A 27,179-nucleotide genomic window follows, 5' to 3' on the forward strand; every position below is an offset into this window, starting at 1 on the left:
AAATTCCCAAGACTTTTCTGTTATCTTTCTAAATTAATTCCATTGTGGACAGGGAACATCCTTTGTGTGATTTGAATCCTTTCAAATTTATTGAGACTTGTATTATGGTTGTGAATATAGTTTACATTTAGTGCAACAATTGATATATGATTGGATTTGTCTGTTCTCTTGCTATTTATTTTTTATTTCTCCCATATAATCTTTGTTCCCTTTCCCTCTTTTCTGCCTTTATTTGATTTTAGTCTTTTTTATGACTTAATTTATCCTTTTGTTGGCTTGTTATCTATAACTCTGTTTTGTTTTTCAGTGGTTTCTTTAGAATTTATTGTATATATTTTAATTTATCACAGACTATATTCTAGTTATGTTATACTACTTCAAGTATTATGTAAGAACCCTGTAATGGTATGCTTCCGTTTCTCCCCTCTGGCCTTTGTGGTGTTGTATTCATACATTCACTTATATAGATGTTATAAATCCAATAATATATTATTGTTCTTTTTTCTTTAAAGAGAGTTAAAAATTAAGAAAATATGTTTTTTATACTTAAGCACAAATTTATCATTTTTGGTGGTCTTTGTTATTTTGTGTAGATCTAGATTTCCGTGTGGTGATATTTTCCTTATGTTTGAAAGACTTTTGTTAACATTTCTTATAGTGTGGGGCTGCTAGTAATTAATTCTTTCAGCTTCTGTGTATTTGTAAGTTTTTATTCTTTTCTTTTTGAAAGATATCTTTTGCATTGTTTCCTACTAGAAGTTGCTGTCATTCTTATCTTAATATCTATATATCTAATACATAATTTTTCTCTGTTTCTAAGATTTTTCTATCATAGATTCTCCATGGTGGATTTTCTATCATAGATTTCTATCCATTGATTAGGATGTTCCTTTTCTTTTTATTTCTTGTTTTTGAGCTGCATTGAGCATCTTGGATCTGTGAACTTAGTTTTTATCGAATGTGGAAAATTCAGCCATTGATTTTTTGGATATTTTTTATTCCTCTCCTCTCTTCTTTGGGGACCTTAATAACATGTAAGTTAGTCCATTTGAAGTTGTGTCACAGTTTATTGATGCTCTGTTTATTTATTTTCATCTTTTTTTCTCTCATTGTTTCATTTTATATAGATTATATTGCTTTTTCTTCAGATTCTCTAGTTGTATCTTCTTTGGTGTCTAATCTCTATGTAAATCTATTCAGTATATTTTTTATCTCTAGAAGTTTGTTTTAACTCTTCTTTATATCTTCCATGTTTCTATTCAACATCCTCAGTCTTTCGTCTATCTTTTTGGACGTAGGGAATATAGTTCTGATAACTCTTTTAATGTCCTTGTCTACGAATTCTATCATTTGTGTCATTTCTTGGTCTATTTCTAATAATTGATTTTTCTCTTCATTATGGGTTGTAACTTTCTACTTTTTTGCATTCCTGAAAATTTTTTTTTAGATTGTATACATTATGAATTTCATCTTTTTGGTCTGGACATTTTTGTATTCCTATAAATTTTCCTAAGGTTTTTCTGGGATTTTAGTTGCTTGGAAATAGTATGATCTTATTAAGGCTTGCTTTAAACTTTGTTAAACAGGACCAGATACACCTTCACTCTGTGGCTAATTTTGCCCCCTGCTAAGGCAATATCCTTCTTGTATTCTTAGAGTTCCTTTGAATTAAGAGGTTTTCCACTCTAACTGGTGGAAACACAAAATTTTCCCATTTCTGTTTGAGTTCCTGGAATTGTTCAATCTTCTCATCTTGGGTGTTGCTTTTCCCAGCCTTGGGTAATTACTTCATAAGCATGTGCTGATCAGTACTTAGCTGAAGATTTGAGAACTTTCTGTAGATCTCTGGAGCCCTCTCTCTTTGAAGCACTCTCCTTCATGGTACTCTGCCCTGCATACTCTGTTCTCTGCAGTCTTCCTGACCTTCCAGTGCTCTTTCCTCAACAAAGGGAATCTGTGGGCTCCAACTGGATTTCCCCTCTCTGTTCTGTGGCTTGGATACTCTCTCCAAGCAATAAGCTAGGAGCAGTCATAGAATTCACCTTACTTGTTTTCTCTCTGTCAGGGATCGTTATCCTATTCTATCCAATGGCCCAAGTCTGAAAGCCATTGTCTCATACAGTTTGTCCAGTTTTATAATTCTGTCAGTCAATGAGGCTAAATCTTGTTTCTCTAACTTCATTTTGGCCAGATGGAAATCAGGATATTCGCATTCACCCAGCAGTCAGACTGATATTTTTTAAGGCAAAAAGCAAGAGAGTTTTACTTTTGTACTTAGCAATTTTCAATATTTCTTATTGCTCTTTTCAAAAATAAAGCTCTACATGATCTGGGCCCTTTTGTACCTTTTAAGCCTTAGGCCGTAAGTTTTCTTTCACTGATTCTATTCTAGCTTTACTCCTCTTCTTTTTGTTTCTCACATGTGCTGCAAATCTTGTATTTGTGTTTATTCCATCCCCCTGCAGTATGCATACTCCTCTCTTTATATGTCTAATCATTCTGTATCTTTAGCTTATTTATCACTTCTTTGCTAGGAACTTTCCTGACCAGCTATCTGAAAAGGACCTCCAACACAAGTTGTTCCATCGTCTGATCTTGTAGCACCTATAAAGCTGCTGTAATTATCTTTTTTATTTGTTTATTTCTTTTATCCATTGTGCTTATTAATGGTTAGTTATCTTATTTATTTGATATTATCTTCCTTCACTAGAATATAAGCTGTATTATCTCCCTACCACATGGCAGGCATACATTAAATATCTGTTTAATGCACATAAAAGCCTTATTTAGATAATAAATTTATCCATATTGTAGTCCATAACTGAATGAACTTTTATCTATAGGAAAAAGTGTTAAAGAAGTTGGATCGATTTATCTTAGTAAGGCTTTTATATTTTTAGCATCATTTCTCTCTGTCATCTTTACAAGTAGCAATCCTTCCCAACATTCAGTCCCCAACTCAAATGCCACGTACTTGATTTTTCTCAAGTAAAAGCATTTCTTTTATTTACTGTCGTAACGCTGTAGAATAGCACTTATCACTTTCTAGTTTTTCTTTCCCCTTCCAGACTATTTCTTGTGAGCAATAACTGTGCATTATACATTTCTCTGTTCTCCAGATCTCTCAGTGAGTGATTCTTCTGAGTCAGAATGCTTAAAATGCTGTTTAAAAATGATTATTTACATTTGTAGTGTGCTTTCTAATTTATGAAGTGCTTTTACATTTATTTTCTCATTTAAAGTAATACAGTTTCTCTGGTGTGAATGGTGTATATTATTGCGTGCTATAGGTTATGCGTTTGATATCACAGAATAACATTATTCTGCTCAAAACACTATTAAGACGCGTATTGAGAAACAGTGTAGGATCACGGTCTATGAACATTCCTGGACAAAATCTCTCTCTCTCTTTAATGCCAAACTGAATTCTTTTCTCTCTCTGTCCCCAATACGTGGCATAGTGCCTGGAACACGGCAGGTGGACCTGCTCATTAGATGTTTAATGAGTAACTTAAAAAATAAAATTGGAAATCAATCAGTTTTAGCAGTCTATGTTTCTTTTCTAAATTTCTTTGGTACCTCCAATCTCTGGAACAGCCCACCCCTAAGTAAATTTGTGGATAGTCAATGGCAACAAAATCCAGAGTATCTTGATTTTTTTTTGTTAGATTGGCACCTGAGCTAACATCTGTTGCCAATCTTTATTTGGCCAATCTTATATTGGCTAACATCTGTTGCCAATCTTTATTTATTTCTGTTTTTCTGCTTACCCCCAAAATCCCCCAGTACATAGTTGTATATTCTGGTTTTAGGTCCTTCTGCTTCTGCTATATGGGACGCCATGTCAGCATGGCTTAATGAGCAGTGTGCTAGGTCCGCACCCAGGATCTGAACTGGCGAAACCCTGGGCTTCCGAAGTGGAACGTGTGAACTTACCCTCTCTGCCACAGGGCCAGCCCCAGAATATCTTGATTTTTAATTATTTCGTGTAATAGCTTTGATTCTTTTATACAAGTTGGACATAACTTAGAATTATGTTTTATACATTAGAAGGGAACTTATAAGTTATCTAGGCTAACCTTTTCATCTAATTCATCTTATCTCTTGGCTTTATTACATATATATGCATTTGTATCTGTATTGCTCTCCCTTGGGAACTTCAGAGTTGTTTTTATATCCTTGTTAGGTTGAGAGATATCTGTTATAGTGTTCTGATAACTCTGATTTGATGTTTTAACACTGGGGATAATTTTTCCCTGCAGTGTGTTCAAAATATCTTTCTCTGATTAAACAGAGCAGCAGTTACATGCAGTGGTTGTCTAGGGTATTCACTAGACCTTATTACAGAAGACATGATATAGGTCGGTCATATTTTGTTAATATAACAGTGAATTGAACCACATCATACTTCATTTCAACACATTTTTTTGTGTTGAAATACAAAACTAAGTGTAGATTATTTTCATACTCACTGAGGCACATTAGACAAATTTCCACCCAAAACAATATTATTTATTCAAATAAAAAACTGAAAACATAGTCCAGGTAAATGTTAGTAGCTACTCAGTATGTTCTCTAAGAGTTTAACTTTAAGTTTCTAAATGAAAATTTCCTATGCTTTTCTTGTTAAATATGTTTTTATTTATCTCAAAGTCCAGGAAATCGGAATTTCCTTACTGAAAGACCTGATATAGTTACAGGTGAAGATTGTGGAACCATGGATGAGAGAAGACAGTCAGACTTCATTATTGAAAAATAGTCAGTACAACATATTTTGGAAGAAAATAGGAAAGAGGTTTCAAATTTTCTTGAAGATGCGAACCAGCCAACACCCAGCCTTCTGTCAGAGAATTGTGACTCTTTTATTAGTGAAAATGTGATCAATTTATTAAACATAGATCGGTGGAGTATAAAGAAAACCTTTGACAAGTGTGGTTTTGACAGTATGGGAGATATTTGTGCAGTCACTAGTTCTGATAAAAGCCATTCCACTGAGAGATGCATTAGAAGTATTTTTACAAATCCAGAGTTGACTTTTAGTAATTCTACTTTTAATAAAACAAGTTACCCAGAAAAGTGTCAGCCAAACAAGAACTATCAGAAAGAGTATAACGATCATGAAAGAAATAATCTTAGTACATCTTTTGAGAAGGATAGTTTCCCAGCCAGCTCTGAAAAAAAAGGTTGGTGTTATACACGAGAAGGGTAATAATCTATTGGTCTTTTTGTTTTTAGTACATATTTATATATAATATAGATATGTGTGTGTGTGTGTGTGTGTGTGTGTGTATTTGGAGGAGTATAAAATTGAAAATAGAGTGACATTCTATTATGTGACATTGTGTGGACCAGTGATTTCGTTCCATATGGGTCATGCTAATAAGCTTCCAATTTAAAAAAAAGAACTAGTCTGTGCTAGAGTTTTAGTTCAATGCATACTTTTATTTTTAAAGGAAAATTTGAAAGTGATTACCAAGAGAAGGCACCACAGAAGACAATCCAGATATATCCAATGAACCGTTTGTAAGTTTTCAGGTAAATCTGGGGAATGCAATTCAGCATCTAGTATAATGCATATTGAAGGGTTGAATTGATGCAATGTGAGGTAGGGGTGTTGCTGTCTCAGAGTGGGCAGACTGGCCTCTACAAAGGCTTACCAGTTGTCAGAATCTTAGTAATATCACCCTAGTTGAGAGTATGGTGCTCGTATTTGCCAGCACAAAGCCGTCATCTTATCTGAATCTTAGTGTTAATTAGATTTGAGAAGACTGACTTATGTGTTCAAGAAACTTACACACTCACCAGAATGTCAATTTATTAATTTACAGTAAGAAATAGAAGGGTTACTTATATAGGAATGTTTACTGGCATGATAAGCATGTTTTCTAATTCTTGGCAGCTCTCCATGGGAAGGTGGCTTGGTTAGTATAGAATCAGAACAAGGGAGTAATAGAATTCAGATGCTAATGGCATAAGCAAACATATCAAGAGTTTATGGGACTGCAGTTATACTTAATTAAAGAAAACTTGTAGTTTTGGAATAGTCCTAACTTTCTTGGTAATAATTGTGGTTTAGTCAAATCTGGGTAATTAACAATCATGAATTAGAATAGGTTTTTATTGTAGAAGTACTTTCTTATGGAAATATTTAAAATATCTATTTGTAAAAAGAATACCTATATGCCATTTTTATGGGATTGGCACAACAAATAAAACATTCACAACTTATTTAATAAAGTAAAAAAATTAGGTTCTTTGCTGTCAAACTTCCAGGTGTTCAGAAACTTATGAATGAAAACTAGCATGTTAGACCTTGAATTTTAAAATGTACTTTATGAAAGTGATTTTAGAACATGGTTCTCAAAGCTGGGTGCAGAACTGAATCACTCAAGGGGGTGATTTTAAAATACAAAATACCAAGTTTGACCCACACCCTTAGGATGGAGCTTATGTATTTTTTAAAAAGCTTCCCTTATAATTCTGATCTGTAGCCAACTTTGGGAACCATGATTTAGAACAATAATTTTCAGAGAGAATAAATCAAACTTTAATACTGTCTTATTTGTGACCCTAGGGGTAATGTCCCTTTGAAAGAATTGCCTTTTAAGCAGTCGTGGAACTTTGGACTTGGTGAGGTAAAGTACATTTTACATTATCTTTCCAATTAAGTCAGTTGATAATTCATGTCATATTTTAGTATTTGCAGTGTACTTTCATTTAAGGTTAGCTTTTATTGAAAAATTTCTTTTTAGGCTACTTTTCTTACTCTGGGGAAATTATAGTTTAGGTCTAGAAATAAAATTATTGCCTTTTCAGAAACTATAATGTGTTTATTTGAGAAAAACCAATCTAGATGCATTTATTTCTTTATTTCTTTAAATTTTTATTTTTTTCAGATGTACATCGTATTTCGAATTCTGTGTACATTACATCATGTTCACCACCCGAACACTAATTATAGTGCATCCCCTCGCATGTGAGCCTAATCACCCCTTTTGTCCTCCTGCCTCCCCCAGTGGTAACCACCAGTCCAATCTCCAATGCTATGTGTTTTTTTTTTCTTTTTGTCGTTTTTAATCTTCTACTTATGAGTGAGATCGTATGGTATTTGACTTTCTCCCTCTGACTTATTTCACTCAGCATAATACCCTCAAGGTCCATCCATATTGTCACAAATGGCCAGATTTCGTCATTTCTTATGGCTGAGTAGTAGTCCATCGTGTATAAATACAACATCTTCTTTATCCATTCGTCCCTTGATGGGCACCTAGGTGGCTTCCAAGTCTTGGCTATTGTGTATAATGCCGCAATGAACATAGGGGTGCAAGGATCTTTATGCCTTTGTGTTTTCAAGTTCTTTGGATAAATACCCAGCAGTGGAATAGCTAGATCGTATGGTAGATCTATCCTTAACTTTCTGAGGATACTCCATCCTGCTTTCCATTGTGGCTGCACCAGCTTGCACTGCCACCAGCAGTGAACAAGGGTTCCCTTCTCTCCACACCCTTTCCAACATTCGTTGTTTCCTGTGTTGTTATTTATAGCCATTCTGACCGGAGTGAGGTGATACCTCATTGTAGTTTTGATTTGCATTTCCCTGATAGCTAATGATGTTGAGCATCTTTTCATATGCCTGTTGGCCATCTGGATATCTTTGGAGAAATCTCTGTTCAGATCTTTTGCCCATTTTCTAATTGGATTGTTGGTTTTTTTGTTGTTGATCTATATAAGTTCTTTGTATATTTTGGATATTAACCCCTTATTTGATATATGGTCTGCAAATAGCTTCTCCCAATTGTTAGGTTCTCTTTTCGTTTTGTTGATGGTTTCCTTTGCTGTGCAGAAGCTTTTTAGTTTGATGTACTCCCATTTGTTCATTTTTTCTTTTGTTTCCCTTGCCCGGTCAGACATGGGACTTGAAAATATGCTGCTCAGACCAATGTCATAGAGCATACTGCCTATGTTTTCTTCTAGAAGTCTCATGGTTTCGGGTCTTACATTCAAGTCTTTAATCCATTTTGAGTTGATTTTTGTGCATGGTGTAAGGGAATGGTGTACTTTCATTCTTTTGCATGTGGCTGTCCAGTTTTCCCAACACCATTTATTGAAGAGACTCTCCTTTCTCCATCGTATGCTCTTGGCTCCCTTGTCGAATATTAGCTGTCCATAAACGTGTGGGTTTACTTCTGGGCTCTCAATTTTGTTCCATTGATCTGTGTGTCTGTTTTTGTGCCAGTACCATTCTGTTTTGGTTACTATGGCTTTGTAGTACAATTTGAAATCAGGGAGTGTGATACCTCCAGCTTTGTTCTTTTTTCTCAGGAATCCTTTGGCTATTCGGGGTCTTTTGTTGTTCCATATAACTTGTAGGATTCTTTGTTCTATTTTTGTAAAAAATGTTGTTGGAACTTTGATAGGGATTGTGTTGAATCTATAGATTGCTTTAGGAAGTATGGACATTTTAACGATGTTAATTCTTCCAATCCAAGAGCACGGAATATCTTTCAACAATGTTTTATAGTTTTCGGTGTAGAGATCTTTCACCTCTTTGGTTAAGTTTATTCATAGGTGTTTTATTCTTTTTGTTGCAATTGTAAATGGGATTGTATTCTTAATTTCTCTTTTTGCTACTTTGTTGTTAGTGTATAAAAACACAACTGAGTTTTGTACATTGATTTTGTATCCCGCAACTTGACTATATTCCTTTATTATTTCTGAAAGTTTTTTAGTGGACTCTTTAGGGTTTTCTAGATATAAAATCATGTCGTCTGCAAAGAGTGACAGTTTCACTTCTTCTTTTCCAATGTGGATCCCTTGTATTTCTTTTTCTTGCCTGATTGCTCTGGCTAGGACTTCCAATACTATGTTAAATAAGAGTGGTGACAGCGGGTATCCTTGTCTGGTTCCTGTTCTTAGAGGGATAGCTTTCAGTTTTTCTCCATTGAAAATGATATTTGCTGTGGGTTTGTCATATATGGCCTTTATTATGTTGAGGTATTCTATACCAATTTTATTTAGAGTTTTTATTATAAATGGATGCTGTATCTTGTCAAATGCTTTGTCTGCATCTGTTGAGATGATCATGTGATTTTTATTCTTCATTTTGTTAATGTGGTGTATCACGTTGTTAGATTTGCAGATGTTAAACCATCCCTGCATCCCCGGAATGAAACCCACTTAATCATGATGTATGATCTTTTTAATGTATCATTGTATTCGATTTGCTAGTATTTTGTTGAGGATTTTCGCGTCGATGGTCATCAGTGATATTGGCCTGTAATTTTCTTTTTTTGTGTTGTCCTTGTCTGGTTTTGGTATCAGGATAATGTTTGCTTCGTAGAAGGAGTTAGGAAGCCTCCCCTCCTCTTTAATTTTTTGGAAGAGTTTGAGAAGGATAGGTATTAACTCTTCTTTGAGTGTTTGGTAGAATTCACCAGGGAAGCCATCTGGTCCTGGACTTTTATTTTTTGGGAGGTTTTTGATTGCTGTTTCGATCTCCTTACTGGTAATCGGTCTATTCAAATTTTCTACATCTTCTTGGTCCAGTTTTGGAAGGTTGTATGTTTCTAAGAATTTATCCATTTCTTCTAGATTATCCAATTTGTTGGCGTATAGCTTTTCATAGTATTCTCTTATTATCTTTTGTATTTCTGAGGTGTCCGTTGTAATCTCTGCTCTTTCATTTCTGATTTTATTTATCTGAGCCTTCTCTCTTTTTTTCTTGGTGAGTCTAGCTAAGGGTTTGTCAATTTTGTTTATCTTTTCGAAGAACCAGCTCTTGGTTTCATTAATTTTTTCTATTGTTTTCTTAGTCTCTATTTCATTTATTTCTGCTCTGATTTTTATTATTTCCTTCCTTCTGATTTTGAGCTTTGTTTGTTGTTCTTTTTCCAGTACCTTTAGGTATGCTTTTAGATTGTCTATTTGGGATTTTTCTTCTTTGTTGAGGTAGGCCTGAATTGCTATAAACTTCCCTTGTAGAACCGCTTTTGCTGTATCCCACAGATTTTGGCGTGTCATGTTTTCATTTTCATTTGTCTCCAGGAATTTTTTGATATCTTCTTTGATTTCTTCATTGACCCAATCATTGTTCAGTAGCATTTTGTTCAATCTCCACATTTTTGTGGCTTTTCTGGTTTTCTTTCTGTAGTTGATTTCCAGTTTCATACCTTTGTGGTCAGAAAAGATGCACGGTATTATTTCGATCTTCTTAAATTTATTGAGACTTGTTTTGTGGCCTAATATGTGATCAATCCTGGAGAATGTTCCATGGGCATTTGAAAAGAATGTGTATTCTGTGGTTTTTGGATGGAATGTTCTGTATATATCTACTAAGTCCATCTGGTCTAATGTGTCCTTTAAGGCGAGTGTTTCCTTATTGATCTTCTGTTTGGATGATCTATCCATTGGTGTAAGTGGAGTGTTAAAGTCCCCTACTATTATTGTGTTACTGTCTATTTCTCCTCTTATGTCTGTTAATAATTGCTTTATATATTTAGGTGCTCCTATGTTGGGTGCGTAGATATTTACAAGTGTTATATTTTCTTGTTGGATTGTTCCCTTTATCTTTATGTAGTGCCCGTCTTTGTCTCTTATTACAGTTTTTGATTTAAAGTCTATTTTGTCTGATATAAGTATTGCTACCCCTGCTTTCTTTTCTTTGCCATTTGCATGGAATATCTTTTTCCATCCTTTCACTTTCAGTTTGTGAGTGTCTGTAGGTCTGAAGTGTGTCTCTTGTATGCAGCATATACGTGGATCTTGTTTTTTTATCCAGTTGGCCACCCTATGGCATTTGATTGGAGCATTTAGTCCATTGACATTTAAAGTAGTTATTGATAAATATGTGTTTATTGCCATTTTGTCACTTTTTCTTTTTTTGGGTGTTTTAGTAGTTCTTCTCAGTTCCTTTCTTTTTCTCTTGCTCTCTTCCCTTCTGGTTTGATGGTTATCTTTAGTAATATGTTTGATTTCTTTTGTCTTACTCTTTGTCCTGCTTGTTATAGGTTTCTGGTTTGTGGTTACCATGAGGATCCTATTTAATATACTGTGCATGTAACAGTCTATATTGAGTAGATAGACTCTTTAGCTTGACCTCTTTCTAAAAGCTCTACTTTTTCACTCCCCTCCTCCCACATTATGTTTTTCACATCATATATAGTCTTGTGTTTAGTGTGTGTCTATCTATTACCCTCTTATCATTGAAATAGGTGATTTTAGTACATTTGTCTTTTAACCTTCATATTATCTTCACAGGTAGTTGATCTGCTGCCTTTACTGTCCTTTTACCTTGCTAGTGATTTTATTGCCTGTCTTGTGTGGTTGTTGTTTTGGGTTTTTTTGATAATTTTTTTTAATCTCTATTTGTGGTTATTGCTTTCCCACTTAAATAAGTCCCTTCAGCAATTCTTGCAGAACTGGTTTCTTGGTGATAAACTCCTTTAATTTTTGCTTGTCTGGGAAGCTGTTTATCTCTCCTTCCATTCTGAATGACAACCTTGATGGATAGAGTATTCTTGGTTGTAGGTTTTTTCCTTTTAGCCTTTAAATATGTCGTGCTATTCTCTTCTTACCTGTAGGGTCTTGACTGAGAAGTCCGCTGATAGTCTGATGGGCTTCCCTTTATATGTCACTTGCGGCCTTTCTCTTGCTGCTGTTAGGATTCTCTCTTTGTCTTTAATTTTAGACATTTTGATTATAATATGTCTTGGTGTGGGCCTCTTTGGGCTTCTCTTGTTTGGAGTTCTCTGTGCTTCCTGAAGTTGGATGTCTGTTTCCTTCCTCAGGTTAGGAAAATTTTCCTCTATTATTTCTACAAATACACTTTCTGTCCCTTTGTCTCTCTCTTCTCCTTCTGGGACCCCTATAATCCGAATGTTAGCACGCTTGATATTGTCCCAGAGTTCCCTTACTCTCTTCTCATTCTGTCTAATTCTTTTTTCTCTTTTCTGTTCTGATTGGGTGATTTCCTCTAGTCTTTCATCTAGTTCACTGATCCGTTCTTCTCCTTCCTCTACTCTGTTATTGAGTCCCTCGAGTGAATTTCTCATTTTGAGTATTGTATTCTTCATTTCTGATTGTTTTTTTTTATATCTTCCAGTTCTTTGCTGATGTGCTCACTGTGTTCATCCATTCTTCTCCGCATATCTGTGAGCATCCTCATGATATTTTGTTTGAATTCTTTGTTGAGTAGGTCACTAGTTTCTGTTTCACTTAGTTCTAATCTACAAGAGCCAGATCCTGTAAGCTCGTCACAGCAAAAGAGACTCAAGTTCAGAAAGATTAAATAACTTGTTCAAAGTTACACATTTGAGCCAGGATTCAAACTTTTGTCTTATCTGACTGTATATTTTCAACTATATTAATTGTTTTGTCTTTTTGTCTTCAGTGTGTACATTGAGTACATATCATGAATTCATTCACTAGAATTTATTGTCATTCTCCTGTATGCTAGACACTGAAGATTCAGTGGTGAAGAAACAGTTTTTGTTCTTATGAAGCTTATATTGTGTTATGCACTAGACTCTGCAAGGTACAGAGATGAAGGGACATGGGACCTGTTTTTAGGAAGCTATGGTCTAGTAGCTAGACAGAAACAGAAAAAAATATAATACATTTAGATAAATTGCTCCAATTGGGGTTTGTACAAGGGGCAGTGGGAAACAAGTAAAAAATAATTCTAAGTTTCATGGCTAGTCAGGAGGAAGATGTAATAGAGGAGAAAACTTTTGATCTGGATATCAATTAATAAGTTTACCAAATGGACAAACTGCCTTCATACTATGAAGAAGAAGCAACATAGATAGAAACTAACAAGTGAGAGAGTATAGCTTATTTTAGAAGCTGCAAAGTAACTTCATTCCAGTTGTTGTTATTGCTACTACTATAGTGTAAATTACAAGCGATGGTGAAATGGCAAAAGATAATTCTAGACAATATAAAGGGCTAGATCATAAAAGACTTTACATGACATATACCAGTTTTATTTTCTGTCACCAAACAGAGCCACTGAAAAAATTTTAGTAGAGGAGTTTGATGACATGTGAGTATTAAAAAGTTGACTCTAGCAACAATGAGAGATTTGAGAAGTGGCATGACTCAAGGCAGGGCAAAAAATAATGAGGGCTTGAAGTTGAGCAGTGTAAGTAAGGATGGAAATGAGGGAAGAGCTATCACAAAGATTTAGAAGATCTTGATTTGATAGTTGTTGTTGATTAGTTAAGGGAGAAGGAAAACATTGAAGGAGATCTGGATTTATTATTTGGGTAAATGAGTAGTTGATGGGATAGTGCCATTCACCTAGATTGAAGTGTTAATGTTTTATTGAGGATTTTTGTATGTATGTTCATCAGGGATATTGTCCTGTGATTTTCTTTTCTTGTGGTGTCCTTGACTAGTTTGGATATCGGGGTAATGCTGGCCTCATAAAAGGAGTTTGGAAGAGTTGTCTCCTCTTCTCTTTTTTGAAATAGTTTGAGAAGGATAGGTATTAATTCTTCTTTGAATGTTTGGCAACATTCACCAGTGGAAGCCATTTGTCCTGGACTTTTGACATTGGGAAGTTTTTGATTACTGGTTTGATATCTTTACTAGTAATAAGTCTATTCATATTTTCTATTGCTTCATGAATTAGTCTTGGTAGGTCGTATGTTTCTAGAAATTTATCTTTTTCTTCTAGATTGTCCAGTTTGTTGTTGTATAATTAATCATAATGGTGTCTTATGATGCATTTTATTTCTGTGATATCAGTTGTAACGGCTTTTCTTTCATTTCTGATTTTATTTATTTGAGTCCTCTCTCTTTTTTCTTGTTAAGTCTAGCTAATGGTTTGTCAATTTTGTTTGTCTTTTCAAAAAACCAGCTCTTAGTTTCATTGATCTTTTCTAGTGTCTTTTAGTGTCTATTTCATTTATTTTCACTCTGATCTTTGTTATTTCCGTCTTTTACTAACTAGGTTCAGTTTGTTCATTTTCTTGTTCCTTGAGGTGTAAAGCTGTGTTGTTTATTTGAGATCTTTCTTGTTTCTTAATGTGGGCATTTATCACCAGGAACTTCCATCTTAGAACTGCTCTTGTTGCATCCCATAAGTTTTGGTATGTTGTATTTCCATTTTCATTTGTCTCAAGATATTTTTTAATTTCTTTTTTGATTCTTCTTTGACCCATTAGTTGTTCAGGAGCATGTTATTTAATATCCACATATTTGTGAATTTTCCAGTTTTCTTCTTGTAATTGATTTTGAGTTTCACGTCATTGCAGTTAGAAAACATGTTTAATGTGATTTCAGTCTTCTTAAATTTATTAAGATTTGTTTTGTGGCCTAACATATGGTCTATCCTGGAGAATGTTCCTTGTGTGCTTGAGAAGAATGTGTATTCTGTTGCTTGTGGATGGAATGTTCTGTGTATGTATGTTTGGTCTATCTGGTCTAAAGTGCCATGTAAGGCCAATATGTTTTTATTGATTTTCTGACTGGATGATCTATCCTTTGATGAAAGTGGGGTATTAAAGTCCCCTACTGTTGTATTGTTGTATATTTTCTCTCTTTAGGTCTGTTAATATTTGTTTTATTTATTTTGGTGTTCCTGTGTTGAGTGCATAAATATTTACAAATGTCATATCCTTTTGTTGGATTCACCCCTTTTTTATTATGCAGTCATGCATTGCTTAATGACGGGATACATTCTGAGAAATACGTCAGTAGGCAATTTCATCATTATGAGAACCTCATAGAGCATACTAAAGGGGAACAAAATTTGCCATCCCAAAATGTGTCTCTTTAACGTGAGGATTGTTTTAGGCTATTTTTGAGAAAAAAAGACTTAGAAAGTTTGTCTTGTAACCTACCCCTTAACTGCCTAAAAGAATTCAGATTAAAAAGAGCTGTCTCAGGAAGCAAGCTATCACCTTAGCATAACATGAACTAGGTGATAGACAGGAAGGCACCTAGAAAAGCCTGATTTTTGGACTCCCTTCTGTGTTTTTCTGTTTCTGTGGCCAAACACTTGTTTTCTAAGCATTTGCTCCTTTTCACTTACCTGTGAATTGCCTTCTTTCCCTTTCAAGTCCCTGACTCTCTTCATCTCCAACATCTTATTTTGTCTTTACCTGAAGATGATATTTAAGGTGAAGGCTTTGGCTAGTTACTTGGTTTTATTGTGTTTCTCACATGTGTACATGTTATTAAACTTTTGTTTTTCTCCTGTTAATTTGCCTCGTGTCAATTTAATTTTTAGATCAGCCAGAAAAACCTAGAAGAGTAGAGGAAAATTTCTTCCTCTCTTACAGTACTTACACAAACCTCAATGGTATAGCCTGCTACACACCTAGACTATATGTTACTTTTCTTAAAGGATCACTGTTGTATACACAGTCTGTTGTTGAATGAAACGTTTTTATGTGGTGCATGACTATATAATGACCTTCTTTGTCTCTTATTACTCTCTTTGTCTCCAAGTCTCTTTGTATTAGAGTCTATTTTGTGTGATATATGTATAGCTATGCCAGGTTTTTTTTTTGGTTTTCATTTGCATGGAATATCTTTTTCTGTCCCTTTACTTTCAGACTGTGTGTGTCCTTACCTCTGAAGTGAGTTTCTTATAGGCAGCATATAGATGGATCTTGTTTTTTCAGTCTATTTAGCCACTCCATATTTTTTGAGTGGAGAATTTAGTCCATGTACATTTAAAGTAATTATTAATAGGTGTGGACTTATTACTATTTTGTTCATTTTTTTCTGACTGTTTTGTAATTCCTTTGTTTTTTCTTTTTTTCTTTCTTTGTGATTTGATGATTTTCTGTAATGGTGTGCTTAGGATTCCTTTTTCTTTATCTTTTGTGTATCTACTGTAGGTTTTTGCTTTGTGTTACCATGAGGCTTATGTAAAACAACTTATAACATTCTAAGTTCTTAAAAACTTAAGTTTGAATGCATTCTAAAGATCTAAATTTTTACTGCCCTCCCAAGTTTTATGTTTTTGATGTCACAACTTATATCTTTTTATCTTGTGTATTTATTAACAAAACATTGTAGTTGTTATTTTTAGTACTTTTGTCTTTTAACCTTCATACTAGCTTTATAAGTGATTAACCCATCACCTACAACATTAGATTATTCTGAATTTTACTATATAGTTACCTTTACCAGTAAGATTTATAATTTTATATGTTTTCCTGTTACTGATTTAGGGCCCTCTCGGTTTAGCTGAAAGTCCCTTTAACATTTCTTGTAAGGCCAGTCTAGTGATGATAAACTCTTTTAGCTTTTTGTTGTCTGGAAAACTTTTTATCTATCCTTCTATTCTGAAGGACAGCTTTGCTGGGTAGGGTATTCTTGACTAGCAGTTTTTTTCTTCCAGCACTTTGAATATGTTGTGCCACTCCCTTCTGGCCTGCAAAGTTTCTGCTTAAGATCTGCTAATAGTCTTATGAGGGTTCCTTGGATGTAACAAGTTGTTTTTATCTTGCTGTTTTTAAGATTCTTTCCTTGTCTTTAACTTTTGATAACTTAATTATAATGTGTCTTGGTGAGGTCTCTTTGAGTTCATCTCATTTGGAACTCTCTGGGCTTCCTGGATCTGGATGTCTGTTTCTTTCCCCACGTTAGGGAAGTTTCAGTCATAATTTCTCTAGATAAATTTTCTGCCCCTTTCTTCTTTTGGGACCCCTATAATACAAATATTGGTCCACTTGATGTTGTCAATAAGTTCCTTGTGCTATCTTCATTCTTTTTCATTCCTTTTTCTTTTTGCTCTTCTGATTGGGTAAATTCCTCTGCCCTGTCTTTTTGTTTGCTGATCCTTTCTTTGGCTTCATCTAGTCTTCTTTTGTACCTTTCTATTGTATTTTTCAGCTCTGTGATTTATTTTTGGTATTTTTCTTATACTTTCTACGCTATGTTCTCTTTGTTGAAATTCTCACTTTGTTCATGTATTTTTCTCCTGACCTTGGTGAGCATCTTTATGATGGCTAATTTGAACCATTTATCAGGTAAATCACTTATTTCATTAAGGTCTTTTTCTGAGGCTTTATCTTGTTCTTTCATATGGAATGTCTTCTTCTGTTTCTTTATTTTCCTTGATTCTCTGTGTTGGTTTCCATGCATTCTGTAAAACAGCCACCTCTCTAGTCTTGAAGAAGTGGCCTCGTGCAGGAGATGAACCTTATGTTTCAACCCTGCTGTAGCTCTTGGTTGTCTCTCAAACCTTTGTGGTTGTTCAAGCAGTCTGCTTTATTTTTTGTGGCTCCCAGTATTTGAGGGTGTGCAAAAACCTGCCGGTGTCCCAATAGGGAAGATCTCAGTCAACATCTAGATTCAGTCTAATTGGAAACTGGACCCTGATGCAGCAGCTTTTGAAGTATGTAAATATACCTCATTCATGGGAAGACTTTGACATGAGCATTTCTGTGTGCTCGTCTGCACTGAGCCCTGGTGTGATAGCCATATAAGAACTGCTTGTTTGCTGACATCCTGTTGAATCTATGAACACAAGCCCTGCTGGCCACCAGAGCCAGGCTATCAAGGGATGTGTCTTTTGGGCAGCTGACACAGAAACCCTGGTGCTAGATATGTGCACAATCTCCTTTCTTGGAGACATTAGCAACCTAGGGTGGGACAGATGGAGAGTGTGAAGATGGTAACCATTGGGCTTCCTGGTCTCTGGGGAGGATTGCAGTTAGCCCCTAGGTCTGTGCTTAGTTAGAAGCTTGACCCTCAGGCCACAGGTATGAAGATAAGCTAATAGGCTTCTTTCACAGAAAGACGGGCATTTCAGTCTGCTGCCTCACTGCTGTGCCCTGGACCGGTAGCTGGTTAGGAACTCTTTCTTTGTTCATTATAGTCCTGTGGGACCTGTGAACGTAAATTGTAGGGGAGGAAAACAATTCCTCTACCCTCTGGGTCCTTCTGGCTGGTCTAAGAATTAAATTGACATGAGACAGAATAACAGGAGAGAATCAAAGTTTGATAACATATGTACATGGGAGAAACCCAGGAAAATCTTGCTGGAGTGGCTGAAATTGCCACCTTAATACCATCTTCAGCTAAAGATAAAGGAGGATATTGGGGGTAGTGGTTTGGGACTTCAAAGGAGAGGAAGGCAATTTACATGACGATGGAAATGCAAATGTTTGATAAACAAGTGTTTGCTGGGCCATCTGTAGACAATGGGAACTGAAAGAGATCTTTTGATAAAATGGCCCTTGCTAGATGTCTTTCTGTCTACCACACCTAGAATTATCTATGGTGATATCTCCTTCCTGGGACAGGCCATTCTATCTTAAATTCTTTTAGGCAGTTAGGGGGAAGGTCAGAATTTCTTTCAAAGAGTCAAAGACTCTTTTGTCCTTAAAATAATCAAGGCAAAGAGACACATTTTGGGGTGGCAAATTCTTTTTTTTTTTTTTTCTGGGAAAGATTTGCCCTGAGCTAACATCTATTGCCAATCTTCCTCTCTCTTTCATTTTTTTCCCCTCCCCAAAGCCTCAGTGCATGGTTGTATATTCTAGTTGTAAGTCTTAGTTCTTCTATGTGGTCTGCCGCCACAGCATGGCTGCTGACAGATGAGCCATGTGGTTCCATGCCCGGGAACCAAACCCAGGCCACCAAAGTGGAACACACCGAACTTCAACCACTAGGCCATCAGGGCTGGCTCAGATGGCCAATTCTGATCCTCTTCAAAGCCTTGTTGGCTGCCAGAGCCAGCTGATCAAGGGGCATCCCATGGGTGGCAGCTGCGAAAACTGGGCCTCCAGACAATGTGCACAAGCTCTTTTCTGGGAGATACTGGTGACTTGGAGCAAGGCAGAGTTGGACTGTGAAGATGGTGCCCACTGGGCTCTATGGTCTTAGGAGAATATTTCAGTAGGCCTGTAGATGTGTGTTAAATTAGAAGCCTGCTCCTTAGGCCAAAGATTTAAGATAAGCAAATAGGCTTCTCTCACAGAAGGATTGGGGTGCGATTCAATCTACTGTCTCTTTGCTTTGCCCTGGAGGATAGCCAGTTAGGAACTCTTTCTCCATTTGTTACAGTCCTGTGGGACCCTCAAATGTAAGCTCCATTCTGCAAGGTACTGGTGACCATGAGCGAGGCAGCGGGAGAGTGGAAAGATGGTACCCAGCCTCCGAGTTCACTGGAGAGGATTACAGTCAGCCCTTAGATGTGAGTTTAATTAGAAGCCTGACTCTTAGTTTGCAGCTATGAGGATAAGCTAATAGGCTTGTTTCACAGAAAGACTGGATAGTCAGTGAGCTGCCTCTGCTCTAGGCCCTGGGGTGCAGCATGGTGAGCCTGTGCGAGCCCTTTAGGAACTGTTTTTCAGTTCCGTGTAGCCTTGTGGGTCTCATGGACACAAGCCCTGTTGGCTTTCAAAACTTGACGTTTTGGGGGCTTATCTCTTTGGTGAAGGTCTTAAAAGTTCAAGTACCAGATATGAGGGTCAAGCCATTCACTCCTTGGGGAGAAGCTCAGAGTTGTGGGTTCCCTCCTGGTTGTGGATCATGCCCAGGGTGGGGTTTATGGTAAGATTGTGTCTCGGCCTCTCCTACCCATTTGACTGTGGGTTTTTTCTCATTCCCCTGATGTATGGGAGTCTCTGAGCTTGTTTTGGGGTTTCTTTCAGAGGAAATTGTTCTGTATGTAGCTGTAGATTTGGTGTGTCTGTGGGAGGAGGTGAGTTCAGGATCCTCCTACATTGCCGTCTTGAACTGGAACTTATTTAATTTTAAAGTAGTAGAGGAATAAGATTTAAATTATGGTTGTTACCAATGGGAAGGTAATCACTAGAGAAATAAAGACACGTAGAAGATATTCAGAATTCAAGGGAGTGGGGATGTCACACTAGGAAACCTGATCAAGATGGGAAAGAATGAAATAACTTTTAGATAAATGGGAAAGGTAAAATGTAAGGAATGAAAACTGCTTAGCAATTAATATATGAAATATAAAGAGGTTGATTTTTCTTAACAAGATTCCAAGAACATCAAATTGAGAAGAAAAAAATAATCTTTATAGTTTTTCAAGAAACATGTAGAACATAATAATAGAGGTTAAAAATAAAAAGATGGCAAGATATATATAAATAAAATATATATTATTGGAACAAGGAGAGTAAAAATTCAATGACAAGCCCATTCAGAAAGGAGAAGAAGAGGTGATACAGAGTTACTGATCCATACCGATCATGAAATCCTGCTGGGCAGACATTGTGTGAAAATCTTGCTATCCTAGAGGATGGGGAAATTCCTTAAATAATTTAGTTTCTTCTCTTTGGGACCATTTTATTTGTCTGTTATCCTCTATCAACAGATCTGAAGTGGATATTGGAGTGTTTGCCTGTCTTGGGGGTCTATATAGCTTTCTCAGCTTGTATCTTACTGGTGCAGGTTTGGGGCTTGAATATTCTAAGAGTTGAATGTACAAGGCTTTTTAAATGATTAAATAGTGAGGTTAGAAAAGAGGCTTTGCTCGACAAAGTTATTCAGGGCTCCAAGCTGGTAGGGACTCTGGTATCTTCAACTGGTAGGTTTCCAACTTGTTGATACTGGGTATAGTGGAAGGGAAAAGGAAGTGGAGGATTGTGGAGAAAATTTTTATGGGCCAGCACTGGCAGTGGTGTACACCACTTTACCCATGACCAGAACTTAAATCACGTGTCCAAACCAACTCCAAGGGAGGGTAGGAAATGTGTTTTAGCTGTATGCTTAAAAGGAAAGGGAAACATGTTTGGTGAACAACTAGATGGTTTCTCCTTTATGCTACTTATCTGTCTATCAAAAACTGTATATCCCACCAACAGAGAATATATGCTTTCTATAAGTCCCTACTATATTTGCAAACCTAATTCATGTAGTAAGCCACAAAGAAAGTCTAAGAGATTTATCTAAGGAGAGATTCATAGCCATATTCTCTAATAAAAAATTCATTAAATTAGAACGAAAGAAGAGGAAAAGAAGTTGCTTAACCTCCCTTATCTTCTTGAAAATTAAGAAACACTCTGGTTTTGAAAAAGAAAAAAAGAAAAGGAAATGAAAATAAATTACAAATTACATAGAAATTGATGAAAACCAAAACCAATGGTGTGTTCTGTAGAAAATTGATACCTCTAAGAGCTTTTACTATTTAAAAAACCTGAAAATAAATGAACTGATATCCAACTTAACAAATTAGAAAAAGAAAAACAGAATAAATCTCCAAATTGCTTTAGTATCTTTTCCTTTTTTCAGCTGCATTTGTTATGATTACCTGAATCCTTTCTTTTTTGTCAATTCATTTCTTATCAAGTGTCTCTTCTGTTGCTTGCTGTTTCTAAATGAATTTCAATTTTGTTTTGTTTTATTGTTTGTCATAGGCAAATTTTTCTTTGTGAGTTTAAAATTATCTTTGTGGAATTAAAGTAATATGAAGGAAGAGTACTGTGAAATGATTTGGTGGGGTGAAAAGGGAGCTATAAGTGGATATTATTGTGTATACTTAGGAGTTCTTAAATTTTATTTTTCTTTTAGATTCTGATGGAAAAAGGAGGAACGTGTTCTTTAAAAGGCAGGCCAACCTCTACTACGAAAGTCTGTCAGTATAAGTGAATTTTTTTTCTTTTAAAAAAACTAACATTTAAGTGGAAATTGTTTTAAGTGCTTTTTTTTAGGTTTTTGCCAGCAAATATGTTTCCTAGATATCTTAGAATATACTAGTAATGCAATTGTCTTCAAAACTACTTTTATCTTTTATAAAATGTGTTATACATGATGAATATATGTAACATATATGTACATTTTAGCGAATAATAGTAAAATAGATACCCTTGTACTCACTTTGTAGCTTAAGAAATAATACGTAATCAGTACATTTGAAGATCTTCTCAATTGCATTTCCTATCCTGCCCCCAAGAGGTAACTATTATCCTGAATTTGTTTTTATGGTATCATACATAGACTTTTACATTGCTTGGTTTTGAACTGTTCACAGATTGAGGCAAATGCTATATATTTTGCTGCAACTTTCTTTTCTTTGTTCACCCACTCTGATATTTGTGACTCTAGTATACTTCATTATTTATTTACTGCTATGCAACCTTCTGTTGTGTGAATGTACCTCAATTTATACATTTTCTGGCATTGGTTATTTAGATTGTTTTGAATATTTTGCTATAATAAACAATGCTACTTGGACAATTCTTGACATTTCTCCTGGCACACATGTATAAAAAATTTCTCTTGAATAAGAGTCAAGGAGTAGAATTGGCTAGTTCAAATGTAATGCGCATCTTCATCTATTCTAGGTAATACAAAATTGTTTTATAAAGTAGTTGTGCCAGTTTAAACTCCCACTTGCAGGAGCTAAGACTCTTAGTTGTTCCATATTCTCACTAACACTGGATCAGCTTTTTATCATTGTTGGAATCTGGTATTTCATTGTAATTTTAATTTATATTTTCCATGATTAATTAGGTTGATTTGCCACCCCTGTTTATCTGTGAAATACCTTTCATGTCTATTGGTCATATTTCTTTTAGAAAGTTTGGCTTTCCTTATAGGATATATCTTTTCCATATGTAGATATATATGTATATATCCTATATATCTTTCATATATATATACTAGATTCTAATTGCTTGTAGGCTGTGTGTAGCAAATACTTCATATTTGAGTGGTCATTTTAGTCTATACTGTCTTTTTATGAAAAATAGTTTGTGGTACTTTTTAGATATTCTGTGATGGAATGATTCTTTCGGATATCTACTTTGCTAGGATACCTAGAAATCTTTATCAACTTTTTTCTTTTGGATTTAATTTAAATTTTTGAAGTGTAAACCAGTAGTCTGGTTTCTATCCTATCTTGTCTGCCCTATTTCCTTTTGCCTCATATGAGTAACTTTTTTATTGGTTTATGGTTTATCATTTTACTATGTTTTGTTGTGTTCTGTTTTTCTTCAAAATAAAGCCTAAGAATATATAAACACACATATTCACATGAGTCTTAGTTCTCCACTTTTCTCACTTAAATGTAGTATAGGATATTTTGTATAATATAGGATATTTTATAGATGAATTAAATGGATTCATTTATTTAGTAAGTTTCTTATAGATTTCTCCATCTTAGTACTAGACATTTCTTCATCCCTTATTTATGACAATTTGGTAATCTATTATGTGGATGGGCTATAGTTTATTCAGTCATGCCCTGTTGGTGGACATTTGGTTTGTTTCCAGTATTGCGTTCTTATAAACAATGCTTGGTGAACAACTTTGTGTATATGTTTCTTAATTGTGGAGGTACATTTTCAGGATAATTTCTAGGAGTAGGATTGCTGTGTCAAAGGGGGGATACATTGTTTTTTTGTGTAGTTATTATTGCCAAAATTCAATTTTGATAGATATTACCAAATTCCCTGTTGCATCATTTGGCAATCTCACCAGAAATGTGCCTTTTTATTCCACAGCCTCACCAACAGGGATTGTGTTCAAACTTGGGAATTTTTGTGAGTTTTATAAAAATAGATAGGTAGACAGACGGATAGATGGCAGTTTAAGTTTGCTTTTCTTTTTCTATAAGTGAAGTTGAGCGTCTTTTAAAAATATTTAATGTCTGTTTTCATTTCTTTTTCTTTAAAGTCTCCATTCATGTCTTTTGACCAATTGAATTTTTGGTATTTTTTTTCTTGATATGTAAGAACTCTTTATATATTAAAGAGATTTAGGTCTTTGTGATATGTCACAAATATTTCCTCCTAGTTCATTATTGGTTTTTGATTTGTTTTGACTTTGCTTATGATATCTCCTGCTTTGCCAAAGGATTAATGTATTTTTTTATGTGGTTGATTTTATTCATCTTTTCTTTTATACTTCTGGATTTGATTAGAAAGACTCTACACTCCCAGGTTAAATGAATTCACTTAATGTTTTCTTCTAGTGTTAGTATGATTTTATATTTTTACGCTTAAATCTTTAATCCATTTAGAGTTTATTGTGATTTAAGGTGTGAGATGTGTATTGATTCAGGCTTTTAAAATGCATCTTTTCCCTAGGCATTTGTGATACCACCTTTTTTATGTACTAACTTTTCATATGTGCTGGGCTTTCTTTACTGTTCTACTGGTCTTTCCTAATCTTTGTGTGCTAATACTGTACTATTTTTATGGTAAGTGCTTTATAGTATGCTTAATTTCTAAAACAGTTACACCTCCCTTTGTACTTTTTAAAGATTTTTCTGGCTAATTTTGATTATTTTTTATATAAACTTTAAAATCAACTTGTGTAGCTCCAAAGAAATATTTTAGTTTTATCAGGAAAATGCTAAGTGTATATATTGATTTAGTGTGGATTATTATACTAATGATGTTGAGTAGACCTATCTAAGAACAAGGGATGTCTTTTTGTTAATTCAGCCTAATTTTGTATCTTTAATAGTTGTTTAGAACACCTTTAAGCACTTTAAAGTTTTCCTCAAGTAGATTCTGCATGTCTCTTGTTAGATTTGGTGGTAGGTACTTTTTGTTGCTACTTTAGTGTGAATGCACGTCCCTCTTGGTCTACAGTATTTATGCATTGTGAGGAGTCATGACCTACTTCTCAGGCCTATTTTTAAACTTTACTTGCTATCATAAGAGAACACATTAAGCACATAATGAAAGAATATCGGACTGGATGCTTTGAGTTGATTTTTTAAATACAGCTTTTATTGTACAAGGAAGCTTCGTTTATTAGATTAGCAAATATCTGGTGCTTTTGGACTTAATCAACTTGCCTTATTCCTCCTTCCTGTAGGTTGACACTTTAAATTATTATTTAAATTATTTGTTCATAAAACATTGTTCGTATATTAGAAAAAATCAATTGAATTTTCTCTGTTCTCCTTTCTTGCCTTATGTACCCTTATTTTACTTGTAGATGAAAAACTTTTAAGTGTAGAATAAACCCGTAATACTCTGTCAGAAATCCAAGATGCGGAGTTTCTCAAGTTTTAACTAGTTTTGGCACACTTTTAAAATGCTCTGCAGTATGTTAGCTAAACTTATTTTACCAGCTGATATCTGCTGCCTGTGTATATATTTAGTAGAGTATTAATAAATACCATTCTTCATGAGTTAAATGTTCGTTTTCAGATCTTGAGTCTTCACAGAGTAGTTGATCTACCAGTTACTCTCCAAGGCCCACAGATAGTTGTTTCAGTTCTAGTTCAGAGATGATAAGTTATGCTTTTCATTTTTTTGCTTATTAATATATGCTATACTAGTTTAGAATTCTTTGTATATCTCATAGTGTACGTTTACATTCTGAAACAAATAGTTGAGACAATAACTAGTGGAAATATAAATGTAAACAAAAAATGAAAAATATTAAAAATGTAAGAACGTAAACAGAAATATAAAATTAAAGTATAAATGAATGTGTTCATTATTATTGACAGAAGCCAATCTTATCAGGATATGTGTGTGTGTATATGATAAAGTTGTGTTTCTTTTAAAAGAGTTTTTAAAAGAACCCACTCATAAGAATTGAAACCCTAAAACAACCAAAAATACATAGAAAAAAGAAAACCTTAAGGCTTATATGAAGAAAACACTAAAGTGTTACTGAAGACTGTCGTCTGAATAATTGGAATGACATGCTATGTTCTGAGTGGGAATGCTGCATTTCTCATAAATCACATTTAATGGAATTCTCCTCCATCAATTCTTCCGTATTCATTTCGTCCACCTTTTGTCTCTCACTTTCCATCTGAACTGCTCTTGCTAAGGAAGGACCCCAGTGATTTCTATTTTGTCAAATTCGTTGGACACTGAAGTTTTTATTTTACAAGAACTTTTAGTAATATTAATAGAAATTATGTTCTTTTTTTTTGAAACATTTTCTTCTCTTTGCTTTTATGATAACACACTCTTTTGGTTTTTTCATACCTCTTTGAGTGCTACTTTATGCCTTTGTCTACTTCTCTTCCACCCTTCCTCCTATATAAATGTCATAGTGTTTATGGTTTGCTGCAGGATCCTTTTCTTCTCTTAACCTACATTCCAAACTCTAGATGATGTTATGTGCTCCAATGACTTATATACTGTCTAGTTGATGACAGTTCTCAGCTTTATGACTTTAGCCCAGATCCTTATTTAGATGTCCAGTTTCCTAGCGGATACCTCTTCTTGGATGTTTCACAAATATCTCCTTATTTTTATTCCTCAAACTGAATTCCCCTGTTCTTCTCCCCAAGTCAGTTTTATTGATATTTCCTATATTAGTGATACCTTTTTGTCCACTCAATTACTCACTCTAGAAACTTAGTAATTAACTGTCATTTCTTTCTGCCTCATCTGCCTTCCTTAACCACATTCATTCCATCACTTCATTCAGTCAATTGTACTTCCAAAATACTTGGCATATTTATCTACTTCCTCAACTTCTGGTGTCAATACCCTAGTTAAGGTACCATCATCTTGTTCTTGAACTATTGTGGTTGTTTCCTAAGAGATCTATTTTCCACTCTTGTTCCACTTTTTCTCCAGTTAGCAGTCATCGTGATCTTTTGAAAACTTAAATTGAATCATGTTATTCCTATGAGTGGATTTCTATTTTACTTTAGAGTCTGGCTACATCTTCAACTTCTGGTGTTCTCCCTCTCTCACCACACTCCACACGTATGACATTTCACTTTCCTTAGTTTATCAGTCTCTTTTCTGCTTCAGGGCATTTATTTATATATCCTGTTTCCTCTGCCTTACTGTTACTCATCCTTTAGGTCTTAGCGTAAATATGTCGCTACTTCTGAAAGCCCCTCTTTGGTTCCTCAATCTAAATTAGGCCCCTCAATTATCCTCTCAAGGTCCATCATACTTGTTTTTCATAGTGCTTTTCTCATTCTGTCATTACATATGCACACGTGTGATTATTTGGTTAATGCCATTTCCACCAATGAGAACGTGTGCTTTAAGAGGGCAGCAACTGTGTCTGCTTCACTTGCATTGCAGATGCTAAAAAATACTTGTTTCTTGAATAAACAAATGTATTGAGCTGGTTTTCTCTAATTTGTGTGCAGCCAGTCTTAATGCTGTTTCTTGGGCTTACTTTTCCTATTTCAGTGCCAAACAACTGAGACGTATACCTCATTTTGGTTTTTAATGTTAACTCTGCCTTTTTTTTTTTTTTTTAGCTTGGCTAATCAGTACTTTTATATAAGATTTTCACTAAAAGAA

At 34.9% G+C, this 27,179-nt stretch overlaps 1 pseudogene; it reads left to right on the top strand.

The window, feature by feature from the left end:
- LOC123276151 (regulator of DNA class I crossover intermediates 1-like) overlaps positions 1–27,179 on the top strand; it is a 60,895-nt pseudogene that overhangs the window by 32,307 nt on the left and 1,409 nt on the right.

This window comes from Equus asinus, chromosome 3 (assembly GCF_041296235.1).
Source record: "Equus asinus isolate D_3611 breed Donkey chromosome 3, EquAss-T2T_v2, whole genome shotgun sequence".
NCBI lineage: Eukaryota > Metazoa > Chordata > Mammalia > Perissodactyla > Equidae > Equus > Equus asinus.